Here is a 16,685-nt window from a genome sequence, read left to right as displayed (position 1 = left end):
GCTCACTCACTATTTAAGCCGGCTATATCTAGCTGAAAACCTCGGGATATTACATGGAACCATAATGTGGATCGGCCTGGAATAGCAGGCTCTAGTGATGTGGACAGACCATGAAAGAAGTGGTTTGCAGAAGAAGGGATGTTGAAGGTTTAAAAAAAAGAAAAAAAGAAAACAAGAATCTTGAAGAACTTCCAGAATCACAAGAAGAAAGAAGAGTAAAAGATCTAGAAGAAACAATGTTTATTAATGTCTATTGAATAAAAATAAATTCTAAGTCACCCCATAAAATATTGTAAAGAAGATTTCCTGATTATATCAACTCAAAAGTGAATGTGAAACAAAAACTAAAGATGTGCCCCCTCAGGCAAAAAACAAGATAATACTCTGTGTGTGTCATAGTCAAAGTGTATCAGTTGTCCCAAATGTTTTACTTCTCCCAACACTGACTTCCTCTCCCCAAAAATGAGTTAAACCCAGCAAAAAAATAAATAAATAAGATGATTGCAGGAAAAGCAAAGTAAATAGGCTCTCATAATTCAGTTTCCTAGAGCTTTGAGATTTGCACAAAGTAGATTATTCGAGAATACTCTGAAACAAAGCCTGTAAGGGAATCGGGAAAATAGAATTGGCAAAAGGAGAAGTTTCAATTGAAATTGGTATGAAATTTTAAAGATCAAATCTCTAGCCTTACAGTTGAAATGACTCTTCACAGAAGCCCTAAATTGAGGCACTGAAGCCAAAGCTTGGTACAACCACATCAAGCAGTCATTTAGTTTAGGCTGCCCCTAGGAATGAGCAGTATTCCTAGGCAAGGCAGCAACCATAGTCCGAGAACTAACTCCAGGAAAAAAAGAAAAAAAATCAGCTGTGGGCAATCATCAGCCAGCCCCCTGGAAAGAACTTCTTATTCATAAAAGTGGTTCTAAGTGGTATATACCAGCAGCCATTACATAGTTCAACATCTATTTCTGCAAATGCCAAACTAAAATCATGGACCATAAGCAGTTAGGAAATCTAGAGGCACTGAGGAACCAAGCCATTGAGGAACTGCTGCACCAATAGCCAGGAGAAAACATGGACCCAAGAAGGTGAACCTGGCATTAGGAACTAATTTTTCCCTAGGAACACAAGAAGTTCCCAGAAAGGTGGCTTTAAAGGCCTGAAAAAACTGAGAATAGATTTTTTTTTTCACCTTACAAGGCTAGTGGGAAACAGAATTAATATCGAGAGGCATCAAGTACATGGTGTTCGAAGAGCTTCCTGAGGTATTAAATTGGCCTGGAAATAATTACTAATCAGAAATTGTTTCTCCTATAAACGCACTGAAAGGCCACTTTAAAATCATCTGAATTATAATTCCTTAATGTAATCCAGGATTGCTAATGCCCTTAGCTGCCTACCAACAATCCAAATCCTCTGCAGAGGAAAATAACATCATATTGAGTCATGTATTTTTATTATAATTTTTGATATGCAAAATCAGGGTGTAAAAATTACCAAATACATAAAGAAACAATAAAACAATTTAAAACTAAAATAAACCATAGAAAAATAGGTGAGATCCAGATAAACAAGCTATCAAAAACAGACTTGGCAATAAATATCTTTAATATGATCAAATAAATGTAAAAATTAAGAACTTTGGCAAAGAACTAAAAGTTATATTTAAAATGAAAAATCTGGGACACCTGGGTGGCTCAGCAGTTGAGCATCTGCCTTCCACTCAGGGCATGATCCCAGAGTGCTGGGATCGAGTCCCACATTAGGTTTCCTGCATGGAGCCTCCTTCTCCCTCTGCCTGTGTCCCTGCCTCTCTCTCTCTCTCCATGTCTCTCATGAATGAATAAATAAATTCTTTTAAAAAAATTTTTTTAATAAAAAATAAAATGAAAAATCTGAAACTGAAGGATTTCAATAGAAATGACAAACTCAACAAATGGCTTTAGCAACTGATTAGATATAGCTTAAAAGACAATTCATAAACAAAAAAAAATATGTAATTCTCTAGAAGGAGAGAAGAAAAAGCAAGCAAGGCAGAAGCAATACACATAAAAATATTGGCTAAAAATTTTCCTAAACTAATTAATAACATTGAGCCACGGCTTTGAAGACTCCACTAACTCCATGAAGAATATATCAAAGAAAATTACATCTAGGCATATTATGACAAATTGCTGAAAATGGATGCAAAAAATATTTTTTAAAGATTTTATTTATTTATTCATCAGAGACACAGAGAGAGAAAGAGAGTCAAAGACACAGGGAAAGGGAGAAGCAGGCTCCCTGCAGGGAGCTCAATGTGGGACTCAATCCAAAGACCCCAGGATCATGCCCTGAGCCAAAAGCAGACAGACACTCAACCACTGAGCCAACCAGGCATCCCTAACCAATTCAAAAATTAAAGCACAATTATAGCAAGGCAGGGAGTATATACTATTCTTAAAAGAACAACAATATAACTTATAGATGACTTCTTAACAAAAATGATGGAAGCTGGAGGATAATAGAAGCATATTCAAAATGCTGAAAGAAAATAGCAGCCAAATTTGAATTCTATTCCTAGCAAAACTATTCTTCAACAAAGGCTAAAGTCATTTTCAGATCAACAAAACTGAAAAAATTTCCTATCAATAGACCCACACTAGGCTAAATGAAACAGGTAAATATTAAAATACATAAAAGAGGGCAGCCCCGGTGGCTCAGCAGTTTAGTGCTGCCTTCAATCCAGGGTGTGATCCTGGAGACCTGTGATTGAGTCCCATATCAGGCTCCCTGCATGGAGCCTGTTGCTCCTTCTGCCTGTGTCTCTCTCTCTCTCTCTCTCTCTCTCTCTCTCTCCCTCTCTGTGTCTCTCATGAATAAATAAATAAAATCTTTTTAAAAATAAAATAAATAAATAAAATACATAAAAGAAATTCTGTGATAGAGAAATCTAACCTCAAGAATGAAAGTGCCCAAAAAGGATACTTATCCGTAAGGTGTTTCCTGATGCCAGGATCTAGAAGAGGGGTTGACAGATAGTTCCCCAAAAAATGCCCAGATGGTAAATTTCTCAGCTAACTAGCTAGTTGTACTATCATAGCACCTGACTCTGTTGTAGCACAAAAATAGCTATAGACAATATATAAATTAATGGACATGTCTTGTTCCTATAAAACTTTACTTTCAAAAAGTCTGTGGACTAGGATCAGAGCATGAGCTATAGTTTACTGACATCTAATCTAGAGGCTTTTGTTGGAGGTGTTGCTTTTTGGACAGAAGAATAGTATCTGGACCAAGGCAAGGAAAAGAATTGGAATGAGACTCTCAAGCAAAGCCATGACTTGCAATAAACTCTACCATTATTAAAACAATGAAAAATAAAGCTACCTGTCTGTATTACGATAAAACAATGAGACCCTTTTTTTAATTTTTTTTAAATAAATTTATTTTTTATTGGTATTCAATTTACCAACATACAGAATAACACCCAGTGCTCATCCCGTCAAGTGCCCCCCTCAGTGCCCGTCACCCATTCACGCCCACCCCCCGCCCTCCTCCCCTTCCACCACCCCTAGTTCGCTTCCCAGAGTTAGGAGTCTTTATGTTCTGTCTCCCTTTCTGGTATTTCCCACACATTTCTTCTCCCTTCCCTTATATTCCCTTTCACTATTGTTTATATTCCCCAAATGAATGAGAACATACACTGTTTGTCCTTCTCCGACTGACTTACTTCACTCAGCATAATACCCTCCAGTTCCATCCACGTTGAAGCAAATGGTGGGTATTTGTCGTTTCTAAGAGACTCTTTATTTTTCTTTTTATTTTTTTATTGGTGTTGAATTTACCAACATACAGAATAACCCCCAGTGCCCGTCACCCAATCACTCCCACCCCCCGCCCTCCTCCCCTTCTACCACCCTTAGTTCGTTTCCCAGAGTTAGCAGTCTTTACGTTATTAAGAGACTCTTTTTTTAAAGGCTTCCTTAGCAATTGGTAAACACAGGTTTATTCTCACAAACTCTGGTTTGGTGTTTGAATTTACACCACTGCAACTTTTGCCAAGATTTATAAGATCTAAATAAACCACTTATCAAGAAATCAATGTAAAAAAAATAATAACGTAAAAAAAGCAGTTCTAAAAAAATAAAATAAATTTTTAAAAATATTTTAATTTTTAAAAATATTTTAAAAAGCAGTTCTAAGTTGGTATTTCCATGTGATCTCTTGCAGAAAAAGAAATCGTACTGAAAGTCCACACTCATTTAACAGTCTGCCCATTATTTTGCTCCTACCAAATTAAAAAAGAATATTTGGCAAAAACTTATTGATAATGAAATCAGTTGTCAGAAGGTTGTTGGGGGACAGGTTAATCAGTCCTTTTAATGTAACACTATATAGTCACTTGTTGGTTACAGATAGAAAGACGTCTATTTACAATGAAAAGTATACCCAGCACCATCTTAACTAAGTAAGCAAACACTAATAATAGGATAAACTGACATAATGTCTGGTCTTCTCATATCTTGTTGTTGTTATTCATTTTTTAAATTGTCTATGGATGCACTGAAAAAGAACATAAAATAATCTATGTAGAATAAATGCCAAACGTGTATAAACTGAATCCAGTGATGAAGGAAATGTTTCCAAGAGTTTAAGGTTTTTTTTTTATTTTTTAAATATTTATTTACTTATTTTAGAGTGTGAGTGAGTGCAGGGGTGAGGAGCAAAGGGAGAGGGAGAGAGAATTCCAAGCAGACTCCCTGCTGATCTTGGAGCCCTATGCGGGGCTGGATCCCAGCACCCTAAGATCATGACTTGAGCTGAAATCAAGAGACAGTCTCTCAACCAACTGAGCCACCCAGGCATTCCAACAATTTAAGATGTTAATCAAAGTCCATTGCATATGGATATACATTTGCTGAAGCAGCATTTTTTGGAAAAGATTATCCTCTCTCCATATGATTGCTTTTGCAACTTTGTCATGCATCATTTGGCCCTATATATGCAGGTCTACTTTGGACTCTCGATTTTGTTCCATCTATTTTTTGTTAAACGTGATGCTAATACGATTCTGTCTTACCTGTTTAAACTTAAGAAAGCCTTGAAGTCGGGTGACATTAGTACTCCAACTTTGTTTTCCTTTTACAAAGTTTCTTTTGCTATTCTAGAGCTTTTTTGATTATTTAGGAACTGCTTGTCACTATCTAGGATTAAAAAAGTGCCTGCTGGGATTTCAGTTGGGATTGATTTGAATCTATAAATCAATTTGAGTAGAACTGATACATTAACTATATTGTCACATTGTATCCAATAACATGGTTCATCCCTCCATTTATTTATATCATCTTTCATTTATCTCAGCAGTATTTATAGTTTTTAGTATAAAATTCTTGCATATCTTTTGTCACAGGTACCCCAAGAATTTCCTATTTATCATCTATTTCAAATGATGCTACATTTTTAAACATCTTAATATCCAATTACTCATTGATTATATATTGATCTTATATCCTGGGACTATGCTGAAATCATTTTTCAATTTTCAATATAAGTTAGTGTCAAAGGAGGAATTCTAAACAGTAATAAAATGTAGTAATTACAATACATGCATTGTAGCAGCATGAATGCAGTGTTTTGACAATAGACATATTGTCAGAGAATGAGAAAAGACAGTGGGTTTCCAAAACTATTCCTTAACCAAATATAAATAGAAACATATTTTCATATGATTTCAGAATAAGTGAGTGATTGATGAAGTGAGTGATGTGAAGATTGAGTGCAACAGCTTTGTTTCCAAACTATGATAGTTCATTAATAGTTACTAGAAACTTAACCTAGTCAATTTGTATATTGATTAGACATTATTAAGATTTCATATCTAAATCTAAATAAGGGATGGAGAACAGCTAAATAATATCTACCCTCAAAAACTGATTTATTTACATGATGAGCTGCTTTTGTCACAGTGCAATTCTTACAAACTATTGGGGAAGCTCAGACAAGAGATGGTAAGATCTCAGAAGGTTTTAAGTGGTGCTATCAAGCGACGTAAAACCAGATAGAAAGGGGTGTTTGGAGGGGTACAGATATACAAAAATACAGAAAGAAACAAAATTATATACTTACTAATTGATTTTTGAGGGCTAGTGGCAAGGATAGAATCAAAAGTCCCAATATTTCAGCTTGAAAGTAATAATAGTCCCTGAGTAATATGCACTATATTTTCCTGATCATCTCCTACCACATTGTTACTCATGATCATCATCTATAAGAGGGGAAGAATATATTTTCCAATATCCTCCACAAGAGAAAAATATATAAGTTCCCTAATATTCGATCTGTAATTGTGGCTTTATTAGATAAAATAGCATTTGACATGGTTTCAGCTTGGGCACTGGATGGTAGAGGAGAGAAGTAGACAAAGACAAGAGGAGAATATAGCTCTAGGATTTCACTAAGCAATCTAGATGCAAATCAACTAACAAATCATTTTTTAAGTTAATTAAAAATAAATAACACTTACTGAAAACAAGATGGCAAACATCATTTGAAATTGGTTAGGGCTACAGATCAATACAATGAGATGGAAGGAATAATTTTCTATGCTTAGGAACATCATTATTTCTTTATAGACTGATATATTTTATTTTTCTTCTCTTTCTTTAGATTATATTTATTTATTCATGAGAGACACACAGAGAGAGGCAGAGGGAGAAGGGCAGAGGGAGAAGCAGGCTCCCTGTAGTGAGCCTGATAAGGGACACCACCCCAAGACCTGGAATCATGCCTTGAGCCAAAGGCAGATACTCAACCACTGAGCCATCCAGGTGTCCCTATTTTTCTTCTCATTTAAAAAAAAAAAATCAAGTTTTTATGTTTTACATGAATTTTAAAATTATTTACATATTTACATATATTTTTTGAAACAGAACTTTGATCCAATTCTATTCAAAATCTGAACACTGAGGAAACAAAAAAACTAACAAAATGTTCCATATGGTTTTCTAGACCAAAATCCATAAATTCTTTTTAGCATTATAAATAACACATAAGATATATGAAAAAAATGTCTGCTTAGGAAGGTACATACTATCATTAATTTATGTTATGAAAATAAATTATTACAAACTGCTGAGCTTTTTTTAAACTGAATGACTTTTATCAAACACTTTATCACTGACAACTTACACTTTCTAAAAAAATATATAATTTTTTTAAAGAAAAATACCACTATCCTTGCAGTTAATGGAAAATAGAACACAAATGTTCATTAAGTTTAGCACTTGCATATATACTTATAAAAGTAGAGTGAACCTCAGTAAGTGACTTCTTCACATTCCTTCTCCTTTCAGTCTCATCAAACATCTCTACAAGGCACTTGATGCTGATTGCTTTCCCCACTTTAAGAAGAGATAGTTCTAGAATCTAGTGGTCTTACCAGGCATAGATCTCCTTTGGATTCTTCAAAATACAGTGAGGCAGCCACATACCAATTGCTATTTTAAACCATTTCTTCTAATTCCACTCTTGTTGAGGAACAGATTAACAGGAATCTATTTCAACCAATATAACTTCTTAAAGGAAGCTTTAAAGGAACATGAGTACTTTTTTTTCTGAGTAAATTGCATTAAATACAAAAAACTATTTCTCTATATTTAATTATTAAGTCATTTTTTTCCTTCTTCAGGACTCAGCTCAAGTATCATCTCTATTTTTATCCTCCCATTTTAACCCTTATGCATAATTCTGTTTTAAGAACTGTTATGGTACTTATTCTTCCTCATATTACTATTTCATCATAGAAATTTCTTTAAAGAATAGGAAGATACTCAATTTTTCAATATTCCCTATAAGCAAATAGAGTTATAACAAGCATACAGCAGGAATTAAGTATTTATTAAATTAAGAGAAACAGTTTTGGGTTTTTTTAAGATCTATTTATTTATTCTAGAGAAAGAGTGCATGCAAGCAGGGGGAGGGGCAGTGAAAGAAGGAGGGGCAGCAGGAGAGGGAGGGAGAAACCCAAGCAGACTCTGTGCTGAGTGCAGAGACTGATGTGGGGCACAATCTCACAACCCTGAGATGAGACCTGAGCTGAAACCAAGAGTTAAATGCTCAACCAACTGGATCACTCGGATGCCCCCAGAAACAGTTTATTTTGGGGGAAACCCAAGCAATCAGAAGTCCTCCATGCATGCTGGAATGACCATAACTTAAATTTCATCTATATGCATTTCTTCTGCCTTTATTACATCCTATCCCATACCTGCAAACCAAATGCCATCTATTTGGTAAAGTTCTGTCTATCCTTCAAGGCTTCACTGGGTTGCTCAATAACCAGCTCAAGAAATGAAATTGAGGGGCAGTCTAGAGTATTGGAATAAGCAAGGACTTTCAGTTAGCAAGGACTGGGTTCAAACCTTGGTTCAGAGATGTGTGATTTTAGGTAATTCACACTCTTAGACTCAGTTATCTGTGAAATGGGGGTATCAATACTAACTTCATCATCATCATCATCATCATCAAAATGACGTTAATGATTGTGAGTATTGTCACTGATAATTCTTCCAATGCCTTTACATGTATTATCTCATTTAATTCTCAGAATAATCCTATAACTTAGATGCTTTTACTATCCTAATTTCATATGTTTGGAACATGGAACACAAATAACATAAACTATTTGATATAAGTATTGAGTAAATATGTAAAATATCCAGTATATAGTAAAATTTCTAGTTCCATCCCCCTTACATATGCAATAGATCATCAAGGAAATCAAAATAATAAGTATCTGTATAACCAAGAAATGTTATGAATGACATTTTGTCCAAATCAAAATGTTACCCCCATATATACCAAATTGTCTTATTTAAAGAATTCACAAATGAACTTAGCACATTAGTTTTTAAGCAAATCGTTAAAGAGAAGTAAGAGGGATTTGAATTTTGCTCCCATTTTCTTTCATTTTCCTACATCAAAGCTGAACAGTAATTGGTAAGTACTAATCCTTATCAGTTTAACAGTACTAGTGCTATCTGATACAGTTCATCATAATGGTAATTGCTTTTAGAAACAGCTAATGGCAACATTAAAATATCTCTGCTTTATTCGAATGTTGAAATGTTTCCACATTGATCCAAGAACAAAATACCTTTATGATTACCAATATTAAAAAAAGAAATAGGGAAAGACATTTGCTATTGAAAATGTTTTTTCAAAACATTATTAAATTCAAGACAATCCCTAATATGTCTAAATAGTTATCCACCCAAGTTTCTTTCCTTCAAATTTAACATCAATCCTTGTACATTCAGGTATGCTTTTTCTGCAGAGTATGTAAGATATCCATTTTATAAACTAAACTAGAACTTCTGATACTGCTTGCATACAGGATCTCTAAGTATCTTTCAAATATACTCATGCCCAAGCCTCAGTATTAATCAACTGATATAGAATATCTGGGGGGTAAAAAAAATAAAAATAAAAAAATAAAAAAAATAAAAAAATAAAAAAAATAAAAATAAATAAAAATAAAATAAAATAAATAAAATTAAAAAAAAAAAAAAAGAATATCTGGGGGGATATCCTTGACATGGTATTTTGTGAAAAGTTTTTAGTTGATTTTTATGTATAATGATTGATATAAATGGTCAAAGTTAACAACACCCACATGCATTGACATCCATGACAAGGTATTTGTTGGCTTATGCATACCCCTATATCTTGGCTTTAACAAACACAAAGAAACAGTGGGTTTCTATAGAGAAATTAGAATACTGATAGGAAAATAGAAGGACCCAGAGACCCAATAGGATAAAAACTGAGAAGATGTGTCTGAGAATTTTGAACCCAGGATTCTCTTTTACAACCTTCTGAAATACTTGCCCATTTATTAGAGGAGAGCAACCTTTTTTCTTAGACAATAAGTAAAGACCTCACATGAGACAAATGCCTTACCAAATGATGTTTGTTCTTTTCATAAACCACCTTTCTTACCTCCCTTCAGAGTTTCTAGGCAATACTTAGGATTACAGTATAGACTGAGGAGGGAAACAATTTCCCTACTATGAGAAAAAAAGCAGTTTACTCAACACAGGTTACAAGATTTGGTTAATAGATATACCATCAGAAACTAAAAGAAAATGAGAAGAAGTTTAACTAGGATGAGATTATAAGACTGAATATGGAGAGTTTATAGACATGGTTATGCTCTTTTATATCTCAGAATTTAACCTGAAATTGGTCCTAATATAGTGTGAGAATGGCTTCTTAAAGCTTAAAACAGATGATAACATAGAGTAAATATCATGAGATGGTAGATCTACCTTGGTAGAGAATTGAGGAAGGTGTTACAAGAGTCAAGACTTTGGGTAAATTAGAATAAACGTGATACATGAGAACAGATAATCCATCATGTAACTCTGATAACCAAAAGGGCGCAAAATGTGTTCCTTTCACTAAGACAGTAAGAACTGCACCAAAGAAAGGGGCACAGTCATCACTGAGAAATTCAGTGCAGGCTGTCTTTTCATTCTAAAGTTTGTAGTCGATGCTGCTGTTCTATTAATGTGTCCTTAACGTAAATAAAGATGATGGATTCTTAGAATATTGAGAGGCTGATGGTGGCAAGTAGCCATCAGAGGCAATGTGGCTATAATTACCATAACAGGAAGCAAAGCCAGAATAGTACTTTGGCCTGAAGACTTCTTTGGTGGTTGCTAATGATACATCATGTTCCTAGATGTGAAATAGATGGAAAGCAAACTACAATATTTCATGATTTATATAACAAAAAAAATCAAGAATTGGCAAGCATTAGGTTGCTTTTATCCAAATAAAATATAAAAATCATTCACCCAGCTTCCAGATCTGAGTCAGTTCTCATACCCAGTGCCCTTCAATTGAAAAGGAGTCCAAAGTCTCTTGAGAATGGGTTCCATAAAGCTATGGCAAATATAAACAAAAATATGGGCAATAATGAGTACAGTCTATATTTTCAATGAGACTTGTAATAGTTTACAGAGCAACTGCACACAGAAAAATATCAAGATTTTTTAAAGTCTATTGAATATCAACACTGACTATGAGAACAAGAGAACATAGTTTTTAGGTTAGAGTGTGTCTTATGGAGATCAGGTAATAATTGAAATCCTGACCCAAATGCATCTCACAATATTACAAATTGGCCTGTAGACTTCAATTGTGGACATTTTTCTGGTTCCTTAAGTCAAAATTGGGAAAGATATAGTTACCAGATGACATATCTCTCGTATCTGTTCTCATATCTGTGGATTAACAACTATGATAATGGAAAGGGTCAAAGAGAAGTTCATAAAACCCTCCTTGTTCAGAAAAAATATTAAGTCACCATAATACCCATATTATGGTTTCCAGATGCAATTTCAGATATAAATTGAAACTCTAAAGATGCATAGGATTCTGGGGTAGTGATCCCATTCATACATTCTTTCAATTCAACTATACATTTCATTTGTTGTTCTTCCAGCATAATGATTTGGTTTGAAGTGAGTGACAACTAACCACCATAAACCAAAATCAACTCTACTTCTACAGTTTTCTATTTCAGCAAATCACCATAACCAATATTCTTGCAAGCCAAACATCTCACAGCATCTATGAGATCTCAATCTATCCCATTCCCAAGGAAGTCCTTTTAAATTTACCTCCAGATTACTGTCAAATCTGTCATCACCTATTTCCACTGCTCTTAACTTAATTAAAACTATCCCCATCTTTCATCTAGAAAACTATATCAATCTCTGAACTCATCTCTCCATATTCATTTTGCCTCCTTCCAGTGATCTTTTCTAAATGAAAACTCAATTACATTTCTCATTACTAAAATTTGTTTTCAAAGACCTACTCTTACTCTTAGAACAAAAATCAAAGTACTCAAAAATTCTTTTTACCTACCTGTCTAACCTCAATTTATGACAATAAACACCTTGCTATTTTTATTTCATAACCTTGGACTTTTCACTTTTCAAATTCATCATTATCCCTACGGCACATAGTTTCCTTTTCTTGGACTGTCTTTTTGTTTGTTTGTTTGTTTGTTTTTGTTTTCAGAGACATCTCCTCCCACTTCCCCAAGTCAACTTCAACTCATCCTTCTTATTTTATTTCACTTTTTCCCTCTCAGAAAAGCCTTCTTTGATAGTAGCACCCTATAGTAGGCATAACATATGGTAAACATTCAATAAATATTTGTTGAATGAGTATATAATGTATAGACTCATACCAGAAGACAGGAAGCAAAAGACTACCTGCCAAACCTGAGGCTAGAAATAAAAGAAAAAGCTAGACAACATTTCCTGAACATCCTTTGAGACAAGGATCCCACCACTAATGCAAAGTTGTCGAATTAAAAAAAAAAATCAAGCTCTGACCAAATATATACTACTGCTCAAAAAGGATTAAGTAAGCACTCGGAGATAGATGCTAAATTTCTGCAGTTTCCCTCTCAAGATGATATAAATTTTTGAGGGGAACATACATTCTTCCTTTTAATAATAATTATGATGATTATAAGCCTCATCTGTTAGGGTGTTCTTGACTAAAAAGTAACTCAAAACCCAACTAATATAGTTTAAACTGGAGGAAGATCTCACAAGGCAAAAATTCTGGAATTAAGAAAGTATCACAATTAATATAGTTGTTTTGAAATATCAAGCCCCAGAATTTTTTCCATCTTTCATTCTACTTTCTCCATGAAGTTGGCTTTTTGCCCCATCAGATAACACCAGGAGATCAAGACTCATATATTTATATAATAGCATACAAAGGTGGAAAAAGGAAAACTCTTGCTTTTTGTCCTTACTTGGGAGCAAGAAAGAACTTTTAAGCAGCCTCTCTATCACTCAGCAGTCTCCTCTGGCTTATTGATCAGAATCATGTCACAAGTCCATTGCTGAACTAATCTCTAGAGAACAGAATCATTGCAATTGGCTAAGACTAATTGAGCTTCACTGCTAGGGCTGAAGAAAGGTCCTGAAGCATATGGCCTACTGTCAACTGAACAAAATGAACATTATTTTATCCAGGAAAGGGGTAATTGACAGTGAACACTTCCAACACCCTGTCATTTAGTAAGGAACCCCTAAGAACCTATCATTCAAATGTTTTTAATGTGCATATTTTATAGTCTTAACAATAACCCAAAAAAGTTGGTGTGGTTTTTACAGATGAAAATGTTAAAACCTAAAGGTTGATTACTAGTATACAAGGTAATATAATTAATGACATGGCCAAATTTAAATGCAGGTCTGACTTAAAAATCTGTTATTATATTATATACACATTGTGATTCCAATAATAAATAAAATTCTAAAAATTGTCCACTAAAATATTCAATTTCAAATGCTGCATATTTCCTATTCAATAATCAGTATCTCCCAAAGTTTCCAACAAAAAGATAGATGCTGGTAAATATATATTGAATTTCTATATTAGCCATATAACATTAAGTTGTTTAATTTATAACAGGCAAATTATTTAACCTCTCTATGTCTTATTTTCCTCATCTATAACATAGTTTATCTTCTAGTTCATAGGTTTATTGTAAAAATATAAATGAGCCTGGCACAGAATAACAGCTTAATATACATTAGCTAATATTCCCAGCTCAAAACTGATGTCTGTTAGGTATTAAACAGTGTTAGGCAGTAAACAAAAACAAAACAAAATAAAAACAGAATTCTTTTTTTCCCTTTACCTTGCTTGCTGGCTTTTCAAATGTGTTCTTTGAAGTTTTCATTCATAAGAACAACCTTTTATAGGATTAATGTAATAATGATATTTAAATGGCCCCACTCTTTTGCCAGCTTTATTTAGGTAGTATTGACACACTACTCTCTTAAAAAACGTTCAAGTATATAATACAGTACTGTTGATCATAGTCATTATGATGTAATTAGATTTCCAGAACTTATTCCTCCCCTTTGACCAACCATTCCCCATTTTCCCCATCCCCAGCTCCTGGCAATCATTATTCTACTCTATTTATTTTTGATTTCACCTTTTTTTAGACTCTGCCTGTAAGCGGTATCATATAGTATTTGTCTTTCTCTGTCTGATTTATTTCACTTCACATAATACCCTCAAAGTCCATCCATGTTGCCACAAAAGGCAGGATTTCCTTCTTTTGTATGGCTGAATAATACTCCATTATATATGTATATTTTCTTTATCTTTTCATCCTTGATAGGAACTTAGATAGTTTACATATCTTAGCAATTGCGAATAATGTTGCAATGAACATGAGGGAACTGATGTCTCTTCAAGATTTTGTTTTCATTTTCTTTAGATATATACCTGTAAGTGGGATTGATGGGTCATGTGGCAGGTGTCAGCCTGGTGCTGAAATGGGCATCTCTGAGGTCCAACATGAAGCTAGGAATTCACTTTTATTCTCCTCTCCCGAGGAGATGGAGAGCTGAGCTGCTTCCTCCTTGCTGAACAATTGGGGCTTGGTGAGTTAATGGGAATAGTGTGAATCTATCTTTCCTACCCTCCTCATTGCATCCTTTCTTACTCTTGTATTTCACCCCAGATGCTGGAGTCCATCACCTGAAATCCTTGGCTTTTGTGAAGATATTTTTGTAAACAGATAGCTATTCAAATTGATGTTTCTGGCAGGTGAGAGGGTGCAGGTGGATTCCTAGGCCATCAGTTTTCTGCCCACACCTTTACATAGGCCTCATTCTGAAAGCTGAGAACAAAGTTGGCAGCTACAAAACAAGCTCCTTCCCATCACTTAACCAAACCCTAGCAGTTTATTTCCACTTCTAGCACTTCCTTCGCCTAGAAATATGAATGTTCCATAAGGATGCACTCAATTTGTTTGTGTTGTTTTATGACACCATTAGTCATTCAGCTGTCTTTAGCCATTTCCTTATTTTCCTACTGACCCATTACTCAAACCACCAAAACTCATTTCTCCCACTTTGTTCCTCATTGTTTCTTCTATCCTTTTAATACATTCCAGACCCACATTTTCTGTGTTCTCTGAATATGCAGTAACAGCTTGAATTCCAACCACAAAGACAATAGCAAACTTTCAAATGGACAAAGAAAAAATCCCCACAGTTGTGTCTTGTTTACTGACTTTATGCTTTGAATGGACTCTGTAGGGGATTATTTCTATAAATCCATTGCATAAAATATTGAGTTTTAAGGTCACTAACCACTATGATTGACCGTAGATAAACTGAACGAGACATGTACTTTGTTTTTCTTGCCTTTTAGATCCAATATTTTTCAGTACTACTGTCAACCAACTATTGTCCTCACTTATGTATCTCACTGCTTCAAAGGGCCCTTCACCATAGCATACCACAAGCCTTTATTGAATGTTGCGTATCTATCTGTGGCTAGTGGCAGGACTATGATATCACAATTGGCAATATGCATGTAATTTATCAAAAATTACTGGTTGGGGCAGCCCCGGTGGCACAGCGGTTTAGCGCCACCTGCAGCCTGGGGTGTGATCCTGGAGACCCGGGATCGAGTCCCACATCGGGCTCCCTGCATGGAGCCTGCTTCTCCCTCTGCCTGTGTCTCTGCCTCTCTCTCTCTCTCTCTCTCTCTCTCTGAATAAATAAATAAAATATTTGAAAACAAAACAAAACAAAAATTACTGGTTGTATCTCATTTAATCCCTACTATCTGAATAAGACAAGTCAAAGAAATTAGGCCAATTAAATCAAGTTTATCCACAGGTTCTTGTGGTATCTTCCTAGACGTTATTTTAATTTTAAGAGGCGGTCCTTAGAAAATTTAAGTGCCTAGGGTGCCTCAGTAGCTCAGTCGGTTGAGCATCTGCCTTCAGACCAGATCAGGATCTCAGGGCATTGGGATGGAGCCCTGAGTCAGGCTCCCTGCTTAGCAGGAAGTCTGCTTCTCTCTTTCCCTCTGCCCCTTCCCCTGCTTGTGCTCTCTCTCTCTCTCTCTCTCTCTTTCAAATAAATAAAATATTTTTAAAAATTTGAACACAAGAAAATTTAAGTACTCTATTCTAGTCACTCTAGTCCCATATAAGATGGGAAAGATAGGATAGTTTTTGGTACTCATATCAGGAAGCAGGGCCTGGAAATTTGCCATGTTCTTATTGATTATAAAATTATATAACCATCACTCTGCTACAGATGTGAGTGGGGAATGTAGTAGTGAAATTAGCACAAATCACATTGTAGGATTATGTGGATGAGAAATATAATAAAACACAAACTCAATAAGGTAAATCTGGGAAGTAGATTCATGTCATAAGCACACTATGAAGGCTTACACACAAGTTGTATCTTTTGACAATGTTAGCTTTGTTCAAATAAAGCAAAGTTAATCACAATTATGAAGCAGGTTCAGGATTCCAAAGTCAGTGACATTTCACCATATGATTAAACTTGGCTTCTTACACAGCACACAGAGCAGAACATAAGACAAGCCACACAACAGCAAGATAGCAGAGGGCGTAGGAGTTACGGAACCAAAAGTGAAGTCAGTCTGTGGGCGTGCAGTTGAGATAAGGCCTCAGTCCAGTCTGGGTCAGCTCTTGGTACTTATTGCTTATTACATTCAAGCAGTGAAGGATCTCAATTCTGTTCAGAAATCAGTCAGAGCCTTCCGTGGCTGCTGCCTTTTTTAAGTGGTCAGACATAGAGGGGTCATGTCTGAAGAGTCTG

The 16,685-nt window shown here is 35.0% G+C and overlaps 1 long non-coding RNA gene across 4 annotated transcripts in view; it reads right to left on the bottom strand.

Moving 5' to 3' along the window:
- Nucleotides 1–16,685, bottom strand: part of LOC144300463 (uncharacterized) — a 445,593-nt gene that overhangs the window by 257,264 nt on the left and 171,644 nt on the right. The gene's annotated exons all lie outside the window — the stretch shown is intronic.

This window comes from Canis aureus, chromosome 28 (genome assembly GCF_053574225.1).
Source record: "Canis aureus isolate CA01 chromosome 28, VMU_Caureus_v.1.0, whole genome shotgun sequence".
Lineage (NCBI taxonomy): Eukaryota > Metazoa > Chordata > Mammalia > Carnivora > Canidae > Canis > Canis aureus.
Note: the sequence above shows the minus strand (reverse complement) of the source record. Positions and strands in the feature narration are given on the sequence as shown.